Here is a 15,973-nt window from a genome sequence, read left to right as displayed (position 1 = left end):
CCTGGATACAGGAGCTGGCTCTTGACATGTGGAGAGAGACGAGGACAGTGACAGGGGGGTGGAGCTACAGCATGCCTGTTCTCATTCTCTCCCCTCACGTGTTGAAAGCACCTGAATAGGGCTTTGTTCCACCAGCCTGAAGGGGCTTTGGGCATGCATTCCTTAAATGACAGCCTTCTACGCCAGTTGTCAATCCACTTTTGAACCTGTGGGGACTGCCAAAAGTAGATTGTGATACAGTATGTGGGGTTCTGCTGCTCGGGGAGGGTGGTTTTTTTCCCTACAATCCTACTTGGTATGTCCAAGCCCACAGGCCCATCTAAAGTAGCTCGTAGTATCCTGACCCTTGTATCATTCATCTCTAACAAACAAAAACCAATTAATTCATCCCCTTTTTCAAAATTCTTTTGACTGAGGCAGTGATTAAAACTAACATCTCGGCAAAAATAATGGTGGAAAAAAGATTCTGTATGTCTGAGTTACGCAGTCCTGTCAAGCTCTCGTCATTCCTCTCAGACTTGGCAGAACTTTAGCAATAGATTCTAAACATATTGGCCACGTTTGGTGTAACCTTCACATTTCCCGCACTTTGGAATTTCCACTGAATCAGATACTTAGAGCACATTATTCAAGACACCTTGGAGCATGAAGGCTTTGAAAATAGATGCTGAAACCAGACTTCAGGCCTCAAAGCACAGAGCAAAAGAAAAAAGGAGTAGATCAACAGTGCAATTAAAAATAAATGTTATGAATAAACCCTGGTGCGCTTGAAGCCTGTATGGTTCTTTGTCAGGGAATCCAAATGTTGTTAGAGGGAGATTTGCTTCCTTCAGGAAGATGTGAGAGAGGGGGGAAGCACTGGCAAACTTGTCCCAAGCCTGCCTCAGAAACAAACTTCAAGGGTTCTTCAGAGGCTGTGTATGAATTTGTTGGTGAGCAATAAGGTGGACTTCACAGCAGTCCTATAGGCTGTTGGTAGCCACCTAGAGACCTGTGCAGTTTGGCCTAAGCTGAGAGAGACTTAGCCTGCTGGTTTTTGTTTTTGGTCTCGCTCCATGGGGGAAAGTGCGCCACCAGCCTGGAGAAACTTGTGGCTCTAGGAACAACTTCTCATCTATCTTGGGGACCCAGATAGACACCCAGCTGTGGCAGCTTCATTGGCTGATGAGCGGTGTGAACTTTCTTTGCTTATTCTGCATCTATTTTCTATCATGGAGGGCAGTCCTAACCGGGCGTTGAAAAGATGACAGTGTTGAAGCCAGGTGGGCCTCAGTGGGGCGCTCATTACATAGTTGGAGGCCACCACTGAGAAGTTCTCTCCCTTGTTGCCACCTTTCGAGCCTCCCTTGGAGCTGGCGCTCGGAGGAAGGCCTCAGATGCTGATGACAGTGTCCAGGTAGGTACATTCATGCTGAGAGAGGCGCTATTTGCGTTGCCCTTACTTTCTAAAATGCTATTTGCGTTGCCCTTACTTTCGCCATAGTCTACGTAAATGTTTACGTAGACTACACGTGCCCAAATAAGGAACACAAATGGCGGCGCCCATGGGCGCCGCCATTTGCATATGCGCTTTTTTTTTTTTCCAAAGTCAGCCGTGATAGGCTACGTAAACATTTACGTAGCCTACCACGGCTGACTGCAGGGACGCAAACGGCGGCGGCTACAGCCGCCGCCGTTTGCGTCCCGGCAGGAGAAGAGGTTTCGCAGCCGGAGGGACGGGGCGCCTCCCCCCCAGCCAGAATTTCGGGGGGAGGGACGGAGCGCCTCCCCCCCAACGCGAAGCTAGCTGCAGGATCAGGTAAGGGACTTTCGTCCATCCCTACTCCTGGTGGAGATGAAAACTGCTAGAACCAGTTTGTTGATATATGGCTCAGCACCTCTGCCTGCATTTTTGGCCTCTTCTTGGGGGCGGGGCTATGGGGACCGTCACGATGAGTGTCTGCACTTTAAAATTTACCACTATACCACTGAGTGCTACAGTACTGTGTGACCTGTGTCCTGTATTGCCGCTATACAATGTTTGGACATAGTTGAAGGCTTGATTTTACCAGCTTTTCCTTACGCTGTGCTTTGTACTTCACAGCAGTGGAAGAAAAAGCAGCCCTCTTGTCTTTTAAAATGTATATTTATTTGAAATTGGGGGGTAGGGTGGAGCAGATAGATAGGTACCCAATGCTCAGTCCCATCCCCCCCACCCCGCTTTTCTCCATGTTCATATTTTACTTTGAGCAAGACAATGGTGAGTGATGCAGCCAACATATAATATCATACTGATCCCTGGGGCATTATTCTGAAATAAAGCAGTCCATCCCATGCAACTGTCTCACTCATCAGTGCGCCACTTAATTTATCATTAGCTGAAACGTGAATGCCTGGCATCACTACAGTCCAACATTTGTTCCAGAATCTGTTACCATTCTCCAGCTATGTTGCAAAAGAGCCAAATCACTGACAGCAAAGTCATTACATTGGAAAAGTACATTCTAATGGATGCTTTTCATCACTTCAGGTTTTTTCTACATTCAGCATTTCCTCAGCCAGCAAGCAGATGTTTAGTGCCTGAACATAACTCCCCATTGAAGCTACAAATTGTTATCTGCTTACCTTCTGATGTAATGGATGTACATAAACAAACTCGAATCCTAGAATTCATTTTGTATCCACACCTTACTTTCAGTGCCACCATTGTATACATCAGGGGTGTGCAAACTTTTGGGGCCCAAGAGCCACAGCCAGGGGTGAGGGGTCTGGGGGATCTACGTGCACACACAGGCACTGAGCGGGGGGGAGACACACAAACACACACACACAGAGAACTTCCTGGCCTTGTGACGTGAAAGTAGCGATACCTATGGGGTTACTAGGATGAGGAGGAAGTGACCCTGATGAGCATATCTGCAGTGCCTAGCATAAGTGTTCAGCCCACTTTACCTTTTCCCACATTTTGTTGTGTTACACCCTGGAATTAAAATGGATTGAACTGGCATTTTTACCATTTGATTTACACAACATACTTAACACTTTGAAGGTGCAAAATATTTTTATTGTGGCACAAAAGTTAATTAAAGGAAAACAAGATGGCATTTGTTGGGTGCATAAGTATTCACCCCTCTACTTGGTAGAAGCACCTTTGGCAGCAAATACAGATGTGAGTCTTTGGGGATAAGTGTCTACCACCTTTGCACATCTGGAACCTGCATTTTTTGCCCATTCTTGGCAAAACTGCTCAAGCTCTGTCAGGTTGGATGGGGACTGTTGGTGAACAGCGATTTTCAAGCCTTGCCACAGATTCTCAATTAGATTGCGGTCTGGACTGACTGGGCCATGCTAAGACATTCAGGTTCTTGTTTTTAAACCACTCCAGTGTAATTTTGGCTGTGAGTTTAGGGTCATTGTCCTGCTGGAAGGTGAACTTAGCAGTCATAGAATAAGAGGACAGGTCCTCTTATGGATGAGTAACTGGTTAAAGAAAGCAGAGAGTAGGAATAAATGGTCAATTCTCCCAATGGAGAAAGTAAATACTGGGGTCTCTCAATGTATTAGGACCATTGCTTTTCAACCTGTTCATAAATGAGCTGGAATTAGGAGTGAGCAGTGACGTGGCCAAGTTTGCAGATGACATAAATTATTTAGGGTAGTTAAAACAAAAAGGGATTGTGAAGAGCTCCAAAAGGATCTCTCCAAACTGGGAGAATGGGCATCCAAATGGCAAATGCGGTTCAATGTAAGCAAGTGTAAAGTGATGCACGTGGGGGCAAAAAATCCCAACTTCAAGTATAGCCTGATGGGATCTGAGCTAGCAGTGACTGACCAAGAAAGAGATCTTGGGGCTGTGGTGGACAGCTCAACGAAGATGTCAACCCAGTGTGCAGCTGCTGTAAAAAAAGGCAAACTCCATGTTAGGCACAATTAGAAAAGGAATAAAACAGCCAATATCACAGTAAAAAAGGTAAAGGTAAAGGTGTCCCCAACCAGTCGTGTCCGACTCTAGGGTGCGGTGCTCATCCCCGTTTCTAAGCCGAAGAGCCAGCGCTGTCCGAAGACGCTTCCGTGGTCATGTGGCCGGCATGACTGAACACCGAGGTGCACGGAACGCTGTTACCTTTCCCGCCGAGGCGGTACCTATTTATCTACTTGCAATTTCTTGCTTTCGAACTGCTAGGTTGGCAGGAGCTGGGACTGAAGACGGGAGCTCACTCCATCACGCAGCACTCGGGTCTTGAACTGCTGACCTGCTGACCTTCCAGTCTGCAGTTCAGCGTCTTAACCACTAAGCCACTGCGGCCCCTTAATATCACAGTGCCCCTATACAAATCTATGGTGCAACCACACTTGGAATACTGTGTACACTTCTGGTCACTACACTTTAAAAAAAGAAGATATTGTAGAGCTAGAAAAAATGCAGAAGAGGGCAACTAAAATTATCAAGGGGCTGGAGCATCTCCCCATGAGAGAAAGTTACAACACTTGGGATTGTTTAGCTTGGAAAAAAGGAGGGTAAGGGGAGACATGATAGAGGTCTACAAAATTATGCATGTTGTGGAGAATGTGGACAGGGAGACATTTTGAGGGTAGGGTTCAGCACCTTGGATGGCTCCTTTAGAGATCTGGCTGGTTCTGACTAAAACGCAGAATGGAATCACAGACCCACCAAAATCGGAACCACCAGCCTCCACTGCACTAGAGACCTTAATGTTGCACAACCTTTGTTTTAAAACAGGGATGTCAAACCTCTTTCAGCCTGAGAGCCCAAATCTATTTCAGAAATGCTCTCAGGGGATGCATTTCAGCGGTGGGTGGGGCCAAAGGCAAGAGATGGGGACAAAAAAAAACTAGGCTATTTTCCTGCCAGTAACTAAGCCCTCAGGAGAGAGGAGAGGCATTTCAGCCTTTCAGAATGGGGGGAAGCCCACACAAAAGCTGGGAAACCTACACAAAAAAACTACACAAAAGCTGGGAAACCACCAAAGGATCAGTGGTTTGGGGAAAAGAGTGGAGCCAGGGGAAGGATGTGTGGCCATCTGGAGAACGTTTGTTTTTTAATGCAGAGATTGCAAGCTGGTATCCTACTGACTGGATCCAGACACACACACACACAAATAATTGTACTTTTATTTGTAAGGCACAGAATGATTTGTTAAGATCATCTTTGGAGGCTTTCATGGGGGTGCCACCTGTGCAACAGGTGGCTACCAGGGAAAGAGCCTTCTCTGTAGTGGCCCCCCATCTGTGGAATCCCCTTCCCAGGGAGATCCACCTGGCATCTTCATTGTATATATTTAGATGCCAGGTTAAGACCATCTTCCAGCAGGCATTAGATCTTTAACGTTGCTCTATTAACTTTACTACTGGCTCTTTGGGCAGTATCCAACATGGCATGGGCACTAACATAAATTACATTGTGCTGGGATAAGGGACCTCCAGCGCAATGCCAATAGCGTTAGCTGGTGCAATGGGTTTTTCAGGGAATCCCATTGTGCCAGCTAATGCTGCTGGCATTGCACTAAAGGTCCCTTGTGCTAGCACAACGTAATTGACATTCACACTCATGTTGCATAGGATGCTGCCCATAAATAACTTAAATATTTAAATATTTTGATATTTGCATTGTTGTATTTATTGTCTTGGCTGTTATTCTATTGTTGTTTGGGATGTTGTATTATTGTAGACCAACCAAAGGGCACCTGTCAGTTGGGCAGTGTAGAATTGAATAAACAACTAAGGGCGTGATCCTGTGTCCCCTAGATGCCACCTGGGGGACACAGGATATTTCAGACATAGGATACCAGAGTTCCGACCTCGGAGCCCAGAAACTGCACTCCCTGCCCACTCCCCCACCTCCTTGTAGCCGGTGCAGTTCGTTCCGCACTGGCTACGTCACCGCGCTCGGAAACAGAACACAGAGATGGTGGAAAGGGGGCGGTCCTGAGAGTAGGGAGGGGAGGAGACCCTGGAGCTGCTTTACACAGCTTCCTATGTGCATCCTGGCCTCCTTCCCTTCCTTTCCCTTCCCCTCCCCAAAACTGTTCCTAGATGGCCTAAATCACCTGTCTTGGACAAATGCAGGGCAGCTGGAGCACAGAGGCGAGGATTGCCTCTGTGCTCCGGCTGCCCTGTATTGGATCCTCAGCAGCCTCCAACTTCGAAGACTGCTGGCTGTCTAGATAGGATTGTGCTCTAAATGAATAACATATGAATCCCCTGTGTATTTTCATGTGAATTCCATGTTAATTTGTGTAGCTTTCTGGAAAGTCAAAGACCCCTGCCAAACTATGTCTCTTGGGAATCATTTAGGAAGCACCCTCATTCTTCAGCCTCAAGCACAGCCAGTGACCTCCTCCTGTCCTGAAAGCAGGTGCCCTGAACACATTAAGCCCTTCCTGCTAGGTGATACCAACTTCCTCATACAGCTGCATGACCATCCCCAAGAGGGTTGGATAGTTCTGGCTTCCAGGAGAATCTCTGGAGAGCAGAGAAGCCAATGATGATAGAAAAGTGACCCCATCCCTGATTGTACTATCTATATACCAGGTTGTACCCAATGTTAGTCTAACTGAAGTCCTGGTCATTTCAATGGGCCTACTCTAAGTAAGCCTAATATTGGATACGATGCACTAGCTATATTTCGATGACGAGACAAGTGGATTTCTTATGTTGTGCCTGTATTGCAGCCAACCAACTTCATGCTGCAGTTGTGTCCAAAATAGCTGAATTATCACACAAGCCCTATTTATACTGGAAGAGCAGGATACTCAAATGATGACAACAAACAACACCAATAATATTCAATGGTATTTGCCACTGGAGATCTGAGCAGTCTACCCATACCATGAGGCCTGCTAGAATTTCTCAGAAGTACATCTAATAATTTCCCCCCTACACTTCCCTCTATTGCCTGCCCTCCTGTGGTTTTAAGAGTTGCTGTGCGCATTTATCTCATACATTTCCTGTTGAAGCTGTATATTTACTGGAGATTGATTTAGAAATGACAAATGAGGAGACAGAAGCTGCTGTAACGCATGCTGACTTGAACCAGACTTCCTTTATCCTGCTTCTCACTGTATTTAATCCTAATCTCTTACTCACAGTTTACTGACATGTTACCTTCCTGCCTTGGAGGTATGGGCTGCTTTCTGGCAGCTCAGTCAAAAGAGATCCATGTTTCTTTTTTTAGTGATGTTCTCATGATCGCACCCTTCCACCAAGGAGCTCAGTGCAACATTTTTAGCTTCCCAAAACCTCACGACAGGAACGGGGCATATGACCCTCCAGATGTTTTAGAGCTGCGGGTGTTGTTGAGTTACAGTCCGACATCTGGAGGGCCATATGTTCCCCAGCCCTGCCTTATGAGGAGGGTTCAGCTGAAAGAGAGCGACTCACCCAAGGCTGCCCTGTGAGCTTCCTGCAAGTGAGCAGGAATTTCAAGCCTGGCTTCCAATGGCCAAAACCAACACAGCAGTCCCCACACTGGGTCTCATAATAATGCTCTCCAAATGGGGCTTTTATGTCAGCCTATCGCTACCGTGGGACCTGGCTGCTTGCCCCTCAGAGAGCCATCTGTGAACTTCCAGGTTTCCTACTTATTTTAACGTTACCAACGTGTGGACATCAGCTGACGTCAGCCACTAGCTGGGCAGAGAGGGAAAGCCTGCTCCACCACACATATGAGCATGATCCAGGGACAGGTATCAGCCAATATTATCCAAGTGGAATTTATTCCCAGTCAGATTGTGGTCTTGGCAGTCTTTTGCTTTCCCTTGCCTGCGAGAAGCTCATCCGTAACCCAAACCTTACTGGCAGCCTCTTTATTAAAGCACGCACAGGTCCTTAAAAGAGAAAGTGCTTTTCCAGCTGCAGCTTTTATCATGACATCACCCTGACTCATTTGCGGAATTTTATGGGGGGGGGGGTCCAGATGGCCTCATCTTCCCCTTGTAGGAATGTAACAAGCCACTTTAGACTGAGTCACACCATGGGTTCACCTGGCCCAGTACTGTCGACGCTGACTGGCAGAAATGGTTCTCCAGGGTGTCAGGCAGGATTCTTTCCTAGCCCTACCTGGACATGCTGGGGACTGAACCTGGGGCCTTCTGCATACAAAGCAGGGCTCTGCCACTGTGCTACGGCCTCTCCCATGTTTTCCCACCACTACTTCCATCTTTTTTCCTTGCCACTAAAAATCCATCGAGGGAAAAAAGGCAGAAAACTACACAAAGCCTTCTGACCGTGAGTGCTAGACCCGAGTCTGGAAGCACCCAGAGAGCGGAGGCTGTGTGGCTCCGAAGTCAGTGGGGCAGTGAATCCACTCTAGGTTTCAGTCCAGCCAGAACTCTAAAGGAGCTATCCAAGGTCCTAGATCCCATGCCCCAAATGGGTTCTGTGCCTTGGACAGCTCCTTTAGAGTACTGGCTGGTTCTGACTGAAATCCAGAGCAGATTCACTGCCCCACTGACATCGGCATCTCCACTCATATCCCAGGAGGTTCGGAGCTTTAGCCACGATATGGACAGCAGCATCCTGAGCTCCGAGTGAAATGAGCAACGGAACAGCCGCCCCTGGGCCATTTGCCCTCAGCACAGGCAACAGTGTGATGCCACACTGAGACTGGCCGATGAATTTCTCCAAGGACCAGTTCACTGCTTGATATGAGCAGTCTCCTGCAACCTTTGCAGGCACATCTATACACGTTACAGCTTGTAACTGGCTTCTGCCGAAAGGTGGCTGTGTTTGCTTTCCCAGCAGGGAGACTAGTGGGCAAAGAGGTTACACCTGTTTCATTGCGGTCTGGTAGACTGCCGTTAACAGGCCCTATTTGTAACTTCTCATCACCAGCATGGTTGGCTCTCCATCCAGCAACGATCTGGGAAGAGATTCCTCTCCCTCGCCCTTAGCACAAGGCTTCTCCGCTCACCCCCAGCCTGCTACCTTATCAGGGGATTAGGGGTTTGGAGCCAAATGGAAACGCCAGCTACTCCTAGGCAGCAGCGGAGGTGTGTGGGAGGCTCCAGGATGGATGCCATCTGCCACGAGGTGGCGCACGGATGACGAATCACACTTCCCTGGAGCAAAATCCCCTTTCTTTGAAATACAAAGGACAGAAAACAAAAGCACAGCAGCAGCAGCAGCAGATATTTTGTACAGTTTACACATGCAGACATCATAACTTTGCTCTATGCATCTAAGGTTGCCAGCGCTTGTCCTGGCCCAGCTCCTGTGTCTTTTCCAGAAAAGGTCCTCAGAGAAAAAGTAACAGGTGACTTTTTTCTTCATCCCTTTATGGCAGAAAAAGCCTGGCCACTGGCCAGTTAAATTCCTGTGCATTCGGCTGCTGCTAAAGATGCAGACGGGAGGTGGGGGCAGTGTAAACACTGGCAATTGCATTTACACTATCAGCTGAGAAAAGCGTTGGGCCAATTTGATAATAGAACCAGTGATCTGGAAAGGAGCTAAAGCACATCTGATTTAATTCCCTTGACCTAAAGCAGGCGCACCAAATCCCCCCCCCCCAAAAAATAGAGAATACAGCACGGAGAGAAATATTAAGACTCTTCATAAGCTACAATGAATGGGTGTGGTGGATCCTGCCCACATTTGGTCCATGCTATGGAAGAGCCTACACACTGTATAAGCAGTCTGTACATGTGAGCTACAGGCAGTCCCTCCCCAGAAGTAGCACTGAGACAGGCAGCTTTGCCAAAGCCAGGCTTTCCCCAATTTGGTGCCTTCCTGATGTTTGGGACTTGAACTCCCATCAGACCCAGCCAGCATGGCCCATGGCCAGGAATGCTGGGAGCTGTAGTCCAAAACAGGTTGGGGAAGGCTGCCTCACGTCATCAGCCTAAGGCTGTCTTCTCCAATCTGGTGTCAGACTGCAACTCACATAATGTCTAGCCGATAGCCATGCTGGCTGGGAATGATGGGAGTTGCAGTCCCACACATCCAGAGGGCACCTGGTTGGGGAAGGCTGGTCTCATGCTCTCCTGGTTGAGTTAATTTGATTGAGATGATGGGAGGGGGGAACCTCACCTGCTTAATTTCCACATGTCAGGTTGCTATGGAAGGTGCAGGAGCAGGGACAGCAGGAGATAGGGCAGCCCTCGTCCAGAGAGTTTACTCCTTTGCTACGTTCAGAATTGCCCCAAGATCACTTCTCTCAGCAGCCCTGTACATTGATTAATGTACATGAACAATAGAAACAAGACTCCGGGTGCTTCCTGATGGGGCTTTGATTTCGCAATCACAAAATTCTACAGAGGATCCAGACGACCATGTCGTCATTGATTCGTATCCCTCCTATGTTTTCCAACCATTTCTTCCCACTTTTTTTTCTTACCAGAAAGGAAAAAAAGTCTGCTAAGGAAGAAAAGATGGAATAGCTGCACAGCTTTAGAAGCTTTTGCTTCTAAAGGAGAGGAGCACTCCATCTGGAAGCACCCACTGTGCAAGGTCTAAAGAGCTGTTGCTTTGTCATTCTCAAGCAGCTGGCCCAACCTGCACATTGCGGTGAGTGGGCTTTTTGCCCGAGTTCTGTGTGAACGGCCCATGACTTTGGTTTGGGCCTTACCGTAATGCCTAAGTAGAGCCTGCAGTTGGACAAAAGACTGCTAATGCTTCTTAATGGCTGTGGATCTTCGCCTGAGTGGGCAATTCATCTATGGGGTGTAGTCTGAGTGGAGTGCGTGGTAGAGTGCATGGGTGAAGTTAGCATTTGAAAGGAGGGGGGAAACTATGACCTGGCTGAAGGCACTTTGGAGTACAGGATCTTCCACTCTCTAGGGATCTGATGGGGGAGGGATAGCAGACCTGCTGCCTGTGTGTATCTATGCCATTGTGTATATATTTGTAAATAAAGTAAATATCACTGAAGTCTCCAGACTCACACATCTAATGGAAAATAACAGTGCAGTCCTATGCACATCTACTCACCAAGTAACAGCGTACAGCGGCCTTTCCAATCATGCGCCCTCCAGCTGTGCTAGACTACAACTCCTACCCATCACCAGCCCTGGGGAGGGGGAGAGAAATCCAACTTTTCCCTTCCCTGCTTAAATATCAGATCAGAGCAATTGTAGCTTGAGAGGTCTACATGCTCATAGGGCCCCTTGTCATGCATGCTAGGGCTAGCATCAAGGGTAGGCATGGTTGGACACCTGCTGAGGGCCCATTCCCTAGCAGGGGCCCACTGACAAGAGCCCCTTGGAATTGCTTCTTCACTTCTCCATTGCAGCCTGCTTGTTCACCTGCCTCTCACTCTTGGCCCAGACAACAGTGGTGGTGGTGGTGGTGAGGAGGAGGAGGAGGAGGAAGAGGAGCTGATGCCACTGCCTGCTTCATCCCTGGCTCTCTGCCTGTCAATGATGAGAAAGAGGAGAAGCAAGAGCAGCTGGTGTCCGTGGTGGTGAGAAGGTTGACTCATTGAGCAAGAGGGTCCATGGAGGGTGTCTTGCCCAAGGGCCCTCCAAAACCTGGAGCCAGCACTGACGATGACTCTTTCACACACAGAAGCTTTCTTCCATGTATGTATGGCCCCTAACTGAATCACAGCATATATATCTCTATTAAATACGGCATCTTTCAGCAGCAAAACCAACACAGAGATGGAACTGAAGAATAGGCAGCAACTTTTCTCATAACAGGTAAGAAACATAATTTCTCTTGTTAAACTTCCTAGGGAAGGCAGATGGGGACATATATAGCCACTCCAAAGTGACACTATCTTCTGTCTTTATTGCACAGGGCATGAATTTAATGGTGATCTCATTTTTCTCTCACCACTACTGTAGTAGCCGTTATGGAATGATCGCTTGATGATGTGAAAATCAATGGCAGGTTCGCTACTGACTTCAACGTAATGGGCAATGCATGATGATGTTTTTCTTTTGGTTTTGGCATTTCCCACTCCCCTTAGTCTCTCTGCACTGTAATCCCTTACTCTGTTCTCCCTGCTTATCTTTCTGTGACTTGTTTTGGGGACCATGTCACTGTAACTTTCTCATCATTCTGTAAATGAATTCACTCTGGATTGACATTTACCTGCACAAAAAGTTCCTGGCATTATAATGGTGCAAACATTTGCCAGATACCTCAATATTAAAAACAAAATGAGATGGCATTCAGAGAATATGTCTTGCCAAAAACTGGTGATAAGCCGCTCAATGCATCTTGCGTATACTATACATCCACTTTGCATATGGAATTTGTTGTTATTTGCTCAGTCACTTCCGACTCTTCGTGACTTCATGGACCAGCCCACACCAGAGCTTCCTGTCGGCCGTCGCCACCCCCAGCTCCCCCAAGGTCGAGTCCATCACCTCCATAATATCATCCATCCATCTTGCCCTTGATCGGACCCTCTTCCTTTTGCCTTCCACTTTCCCTAGCATCAGCATCTTCTCCAGGGTATCCTGTCTTCTCATTATGTGGCCAAAGTACTTCAGTTTTGCCTTTAATATCATTCCCTCAAGTGTGCAGTCTGGCTTTATTTCCTGGAGTGTGGACTGGTTTGATTTGGCTCAACCACACTACAAGCGAGAAGGATCTTGGAATTGTTGTCGATCACAAGCTGAATATGAGCCAACAATGTGATGTGGCTGCAAAAAAGGCAAATGCTATTTTGGGCTGCATTCATAGAAGCATCGCTTCCAAATCCCGGGAAGTACTAGTTCCCCTCTACTCAGCACTGGTTAGGCCTCATCTGGAGTACTGTGTCCAGTTCTGGGCACCACACTTTAAGAAGGATGCAGACAAACTGGAGAGGGTTCAGAGGAGGGCAACAAAGATGACCAGGGGACTGGAAACAAAGCCCTATGAAGAGAGACTGAAAGAACTGGGCATGTTTAGCCTTGAGAAGAGAAGACTGAGGGGGGATATGATAGCACTCTTCAAGTACTTGAAAGGTTGTCACAGAGAAGAAGGCCAGGATCTCTTCTTGATCATCCCAGAGTGCAGGACACGGAATAATGGGCTCAAGTTACAGGAAGCCAGTTTCCGGCTGAACATCAGGAAAAACTTCCTGACTGTCAGAGCAATACGACAATGGAACCAATTACCTGGGGAGGTGGTGGGCTCTCCCACACTGGAGGCCTTCAAGACGAGGCTAGACAGCCATTTGTCAGGGATGCTCTGACTTGGATTCCTGCACTGAGCAGGGGGTTGGACTCGATGGCCTTGTAGCTCCCTTCCAACCCTACTGTTCTATGATTCTATGATCTTCTTGCAGTCCAAGGCACTCTCAGAATTTTCCTCCAGCACCACAGTTCAAAAGCATCTATCTTCCTTCGCTCAGCCTTCCTTATGGTCCAGCTCTCACAGCCATAGGTTACTACGGGGAATACCATTGCTTGAACTATGCAGACTTTTGTTGTCAGTGTGATGTCTCTGCTCTTAACTGTTTTATCAAGATTTGTCATTGCTCTCCTCCCAAGAAGTAAACATCTTCTGATTTCCTGGCTGCAGTCAGCTTCTGCAGTAATCTTTGCGCCTAGAAATACAAAGTCTGTCACTGCCTCCACATTTTCTCCTTCTGTTTGCCAGTTATCAATCAAGCTGGTTGCCATAATCTTGGTTTTTTTGAGGTTTAGCTGCAACCCAGCTTTTGCACTTTCTTCTTTCACCTTCGTCAGAAGGTTCCTCTGCTCCTCCTCGCTTTCAGCCATCAAAGTGGTACCATCTGCATATCTGAGATTGTTAATGTTTCTTCCAGCATATGGAATACACACTATTAATATTCTGATAGTTAAAGGTTTTTAATCATTCCGTAATTATTAGGCAAATACTGTCCAAAAGTGAACAGTTGTAGGGGTGGGAGAAAAGAAACACAGTAGTTTGGCTATTGGTTATGGGCAATTATGGCCTAAAGCAGCCTTTCCCAATGTGGTGCTCTCCAGATGTTTTGGACTACAACTCTCATCAGCCCTCAGCAGCTATGGCCAGTGATCAGGCATGATGGGGGCGCAGTCTAAAACTTCTGGAGGGCATCCAGTTGGGGAAGGCTGACCTAAAGGCTCACTCTTACCCAAAGGTGAATCGACCTTGTTATACATCATCTGAGTATTGCAGCGGATCAGTCTTTCTCTTTGTGCTTGAGTAATCTTTCAAATTATGGATGTGCTAGACCCTCATATTTACAGACATTAAGTATCTACAAATACAGACGGGCATTTATGCTCGCACATTTTAGTATGTCTGCCTTCTGCAATGCTAACTGGCCAACTTAACAAGATTCTGCTTAATGAACAGCTTTGTCCCTGTGGAATCAGGGAGAGAGAATCTGTTGGTCATGTTCCTTTATGCCACAGTTTGTATAGGGAGGCCAGACAGAGGCAGATTCTCCATTTATTACATCCTCTATCCTGAAGACCCAGTGAAACTCTGCTGTCGTTGTTTAAGTGATGACTCTACCTACATCATTGAAAAGGTAGCCAAATTCTTTTTATCTTCAATACAAATTAATACGATACCACCCGAATGGCAGAAAGCGAAGAGGATCTAAAGAGCCTCTTGCTGAAGGTGAAAGTGGAGAGTGCAAAAACTGGTTTGAAACTCAACATTTAAAAAAACTAAGATCATGGCATCTGGCCCCATCACTTCCTGGCATAGAGAAGGGGAAGAAATGGAAGCAGTGACAGATGTTATTTTCTTGGGCTCCAAGATCACCGCAGACGGTGACTGTAGCCATGAAATTAAAAGACGCTTGCTCCTTGGGAGGAAAGCTATGGCAAACCTAGACAGCATAGTAAGAAGCAGAGACATCACCTTGCCGACAAAGGTCCGTCTAATCAAAGCTATGGTTTTCCCAGGAGTAACATATGGCTGTGAGAGCTGGACTATAAGGAAGGCTGAGCGCCGAAGAATTGATGCTTTCGAACTGTGGTGCTGGAGAAGACTCTTACGAGTCCCCTGGACTGCAAGGAGGTCAAATCAGTCCATCCTAAAGGAAATCAACCCTGAGTGCTCATTGGAAGGACAGATACTGAAGCTGAAGCTCAAATATTTTGGCCACCTAATGAGAAGAGAAAACTCCCGGGAAAAGACCCTGATGCTGGGAAAGACTGAAGGCAAAAGGAGAAGGGGACGGCAGAGGATGAGATGGCTAGATAGCATCACCGATGCAATGAATATGGACTTGAGCACACTCCAGGAGAGAGCAGAGGACAGGAAGGCCTGGCGTGCTATGGTCCATGGGGTCACGAAGAGTCGGTCACAACTTAACGACTGAACAACATAAAGTATTTGTTTTCTTATTATGTATTGTATCCTGTTTGTGTTAATGTTTTTGGTCTGTGACCGTAATACGTTATTAATATGTTCTGTCGGTTGAGTGATGTTACTGAGAGATGCCAAAAGCCTAGGAGTGTGGAGACCCTCCTCACCCAAGGTAATAAATATGAGCTGATAGATTTTTTAACATTTGCATCATTCTTTGAACACACTACAAGAGTCAGCACATACCTCCAGTAGGTCCTTTGCTAGCAAGAATACTTCTGACGGATTGACCAGCTGCATTGAACACTAGATCTTCATAATCTATTTCAATAAATTGGCTTAATTGGTCTAGCAATACGAACTGCATTCATCTGGCTTATTACTGCCCTCCTTCACACAAACGATAAAAGATCATAATTTGATTATATCTCTAGTTCAGAGATGAGCAACCTGCAGCCTGCTGTCTAATTTTCTCTGAACATGGCATCCCTAAGTGTATGTGGTTGCAGCCTCCTTTTCCCCACAGCTCAGCCATCCCCTGGTGATAGCTCAACAGCGGGGTGGGGCAGGGGGCAGGAGGAGAGATCATGGATGAGCGGAGGGTTAACCTTCCCCCCACAATCATCAGGATCAGACTGATTAGCAGGGAGCAGCTGAGCAACAAGGAAGAGGGAGCTGGGTTGATGAAGTTAATCACTCCATTTCCCCCGACTGCTCAGCTATTCCCTGCTAATCAGCTGAGTAGTGAGACGCTGCAGCCTGCTCCCTT

At 47.1% G+C, this 15,973-nt stretch overlaps 1 protein-coding gene across 1 annotated transcript in view; it reads right to left on the bottom strand.

Moving 5' to 3' along the window:
- Positions 1–15,973, bottom strand: part of PLCL1 (phospholipase C like 1 (inactive)) — a 355,656-nt gene that overhangs the window by 14,269 nt on the left and 325,414 nt on the right. The gene's annotated exons all lie outside the window — the stretch shown is intronic.

The sequence above is a fragment of the Heloderma suspectum genome, chromosome 1 (genome assembly GCF_057233095.1).
Source record: "Heloderma suspectum isolate Gila_16-S chromosome 1, 16-S_ref, whole genome shotgun sequence".
Classification (NCBI taxonomy): Eukaryota; Metazoa; Chordata; class Lepidosauria; order Squamata; family Helodermatidae; genus Heloderma; species Heloderma suspectum.
Note: the sequence above shows the minus strand (reverse complement) of the source record. Positions and strands in the feature narration are given on the sequence as shown.